The sequence below is a fragment of the Molothrus aeneus genome, chromosome 6 (assembly GCF_037042795.1).
Source record: "Molothrus aeneus isolate 106 chromosome 6, BPBGC_Maene_1.0, whole genome shotgun sequence".
Classification (NCBI taxonomy): domain Eukaryota; kingdom Metazoa; phylum Chordata; class Aves; order Passeriformes; family Icteridae; genus Molothrus; species Molothrus aeneus.
The window spans coordinates 25,303,406-25,307,271 of NC_089651.1; the positions used below are offsets into that span (position 1 = coordinate 25,303,406).

Sequence of the window (3,866 nt, forward strand, 5' to 3'; positions counted from 1 at the left end):
CCCCCCGCCCCGCACCCCCCGCCCGCACCCGCGCACGCGCCACCGCCCGCACGTGCGCCGGCAGGTGCGCGGCGGCGCCCCCGCCCCCCCGCCGAGCCCCCCCCGCGCCTGGCGGGGCCCGGCCGCCGCTCTAGACAGGCACTGGGGGAGGGGGCGAACGGTGGCTCCACGGACGCCGGTACCGCGGGAGGCATCCGGCGGGCAGGGCGGGGAAGGGGCCTGTCTCTTTAAGAAGAGGCCCGGCTGCTGCGGCCGCCGGTCGGCGCGGGGGGTGAAGCCGCGGCCTGCCCAGCCGGCGCCCCCACTGCCGCCTCCAGTAGCCCCGGCCTGGCGTGCCCTTGCGCAGTGGCCGCGGTGGCTCACCTGGGTACCGGGCCCGGCGGCGACGCGGCGGCGGCGGCGGCGGGGGGCTGGGGGTGTCTCCCGGGCTCGCTCCCCCGCTTGCTCCACCCGGCCTCTCGCCCCGCGTTGCCGGGGCTGGCGTTGCCTGTCTCCTGCCGCGGGGCGCTCCCGGCTCCTGCCTCGCCAAGATGGCGCCCGCGCTGGTGCTGAGGAGGAGGCGGCGGCTGCGGGCGCTGGGACGGCGGCGGCGGCCACTTTCGCTCACTGAGAGGAGAGGAGCAGGGACACGGGGAGCCATGGCGGGGGGGAGGAGAGGCGCCATGCCCAGGCCTGATCAATCGAACCCCGCATGCCTCCCCGCCGCTCCGGCCCCGCGCCTGGGCCCCGCCGCCCCGCCCGCGTCGCCGTGGCCGCCGCACGGACCCCACGACCGCACCGCGGGGCTCGGCCCCGCAGGGACTCCGCGGGGGGCCCTTCCTCATCGATGCGCTCCTGCAGCCGATTGATAGGGTCTGGCGATGACGGAAATTGCCGAAGGGACTCGGCCAGACGGCCGGGTGAGCCAGCGAGTCTCGCGCGAGGCGGGGCGGGGTCTCGCGATGCTGGTGCGGGGAGGCGGGTGCGTCCCGGAAGTGACGCGCGCTCGCCCTTGAGGCGCCGCGGGGGGGCGGCGGGTGCGCTCGGCGCCGCGGGGGGGCGGCGGGTGCGCTCGGCGCCGCTCGCTCTCGCTGCTGGGCCGGGGCAGCCGGGAGCCGGTACCGGGCGTGCGTGCGTGTCGCGGAGGCCGCCCGCGGCAGCTAGGCAGCTTGTCCGGCCTGGCAGCCGCCGCAGATGATGAGAGCGGTGAGGGGCTGGCGGCGCTGGAGCCGGGGCGCTGTCAGGGTTAACACATGGGGCAGTCGGTGGGGCTGCGTGCGTTCTACCGCTCTCGCCTTGTCAGGCGCTAGGAGTTGCATTAGAGGAGTTCTAAAGGAAATAGGCCTGAAGGTTAATTGCGAAGATGCTTTGCACCGTAAACACAGTGTGGCCATCTGCTGTTCAGCACTGCTGCCTCCCCTAACCCATTAACCAGTACACTTAGAGCAAATCCTTAAGTGGATGATTAATCCATGTCACCTACTGCATAGCGATAAAAATCTGTATTTCAGGACTAAGCTTTGTCACTCCAGCGCTCAGTAGGTATCCGTGCCCTGGTTTTGGCTGGATGGAGTTAATTCCTCAGTAGCTGAGACAGTACTGAGTTTTGCATGCAGAATAAAAAACCTGATGTTCTGAGTTTCACTAAATCGTGTTTATTCTAGGTCAAGTACTTGTCACGTCTCATCCTCTGCCACGGAGAGGGAAATCTTGGGAGGGTGCTCAGCCAGGACTGCTGACCTGAACTCACCAGAGGGATATTCCATACCACAGGACATAATGCCCAGTATAAATAAGGGCAGCTACTTGGAAATGAGGCCAATCTGGATTCAGGAAGGGAATCTGGCATTAGTCAGCGTAGGGTGAGCAATTGTATTGTGCATCACTTGTTTTTCTTCCCCTTTTTATCATTATTTATTGCTTTTTTTTTTCCCCAATTATTAAACTCTTCTTATCTTAAACTATGAGTTTTTACTTTTGATTCTCTGCCTCATTCCACTGGGGCAGGGTGGGAGTGAGCAGCTTCATGGTGCTTAGTTGCCAGCTGGGCTTAAACCACCACACAGAGCTGCTAGGATATAAAAATAAGACCATTGCTACTGCTCCAGTAAAACTTCACTAGAGTTGTCCTTAACTAGTGATGCTAATTGTACCCCTAAGTACAGCCAGGAATTGCATTGTTCAGGAGGTGTGCATGATTTGGTTACATGTTAGTACCACATGAGCTCAGACAAACAGAGCTGGCACTGAGCAGCATCACTGCTGATGGACCTTTGAAAAAATAACCCCTTTTTTCTTCTTAAGAAAATAGTAATTTTTAATCTTGTGCTTCAGTGAGTGATGACTCCATTCCAATAGATTTATTTTCTTTATGCTATTCCCAAAAGAGAACCAAAGGGAAAGCAGTACTTATATTTACCCAAGGAAGTTTTGCTACTTTAATCATTATAGTGGCACAGATGCAACTGGACTGTGAAGTCCCTCTCTGGAAATCCTTATTCCATGATAATGCCATTCCAGTCAGAGATCAAGTCCTTGGAAGAGGCTGAGAAAGCACTCAGTCTCTTATCAAGAAGGGTAGCTTCAGCAATTACTTTGTGTCATGTAAAAACATTCCATACTACATCCCAGACTTGATGCCTTCATCTCTCAGCTCCTCTCCCCCCCCGCCTTTCCCTTACCTGATACATCACTATTTTCTGTCTGGTAATAGGACTGCATGGACCATGTTGTGGAAATACAACCTAAGTGCTCTTGAGCTGTCTCTGACAGAAGAGCCTGCATGTTCCACACTGTACCCCACTGATCTGTGATAACCCATGACTGCTTGGAAAAATCTTCCTTCAGTTAAATGACAAAGAAAACCTTGGCAGGTTTTCTGTTACTCTGCCAAGTGAGGAAGTCTGACTTACAGTTTCACATGAAAATGTATTTATATACTGCCAATCTAGTACTTTGTGGGGAAAGGTAAAAAAACCCAACACACCAGAAAACCAACATGTTTCCCCTAAAAAAATTTTTAAAATGTTTAGATACATCATAAACACAGTCACACCAATTTACATCCAAAGAAAACCAACTCAAAACAGGTAGTGAGTGGCACGTACTCACATGCAGATGTCATATACCTTCCAAGCTGGTGTCATTATTATTCCCACCTTTGCAGCCTGATGCCCAGATTGTTCTTGGACTGCAATCTGGTTGGCACAGCGACCTTTGATCCTTCTTCATTCCTCCCTATTCTACATTCAGTATTTGCCAATATGTCAGAAAACTTGTTCTGAGACTGAGGCACGGCCCACATTAATTTTGTCCTGTGATAGAGCAGTAGTTTTGCCTTAATACTTTCTTTTGCCTGGGGAGGGACTGGTCTGGACCTCCTAAAGTGCTTTTTACATACACCACACAGCACAGTGGTGTTACAGCCTTATCCACGGAGCTGGATGTGGCAGCATGGCGAACAACAGTGGTGGTGGTGGTCTGCAGCTTCCAGCAGGAAGCTGCTCTAATGAGTTTTACATACCTGCGACAGGTAGCAAAAGAACTAATACAGTTTAAGAAAGTGGTCTGTTAACAATGCAAGAAAAATAAAAGTCACTCTTCTAAAATCAAAAATAGCTCTTGGAAAAAATGAATCTCAAAAATAGACCTAGAGAAGAACAGTCAGACACAGCAGGAATTTCCTCCAAAAGACAGACCATCGTTATTTCCATTCAACAGTGGAATGTTTAATTACCTGTCATTGTAAAGTCAGGAGCTTTTGTTGGACACCTTTGCAAGGGGAGTAGCCTCTTTTTTCACTTGGATGTCTCCAAACATCCAATCTAAGCTCATCAAATCACCTGTGTCAGAAATTAAATTCATACAGTCTGCTTGAGGTCAGTTTA

The 3,866-nt window shown here is 54.0% G+C and overlaps 1 long non-coding RNA gene across 1 annotated transcript; it reads left to right on the plus strand.

Annotated features, from left to right (window-relative positions):
• Positions 1-471: 471 nt before the first annotated feature.
• On the plus strand, positions 472-1,940 carry LOC136558310 (uncharacterized). The gene is made up of 2 exons (XR_010783851.1): positions 472-899; positions 1,644-1,940. It is a non-coding gene; the product is annotated as an uncharacterized lncRNA (long non-coding RNA).
• The last annotated feature ends 1,926 nt before the right edge of the window (positions 1,941-3,866 follow it).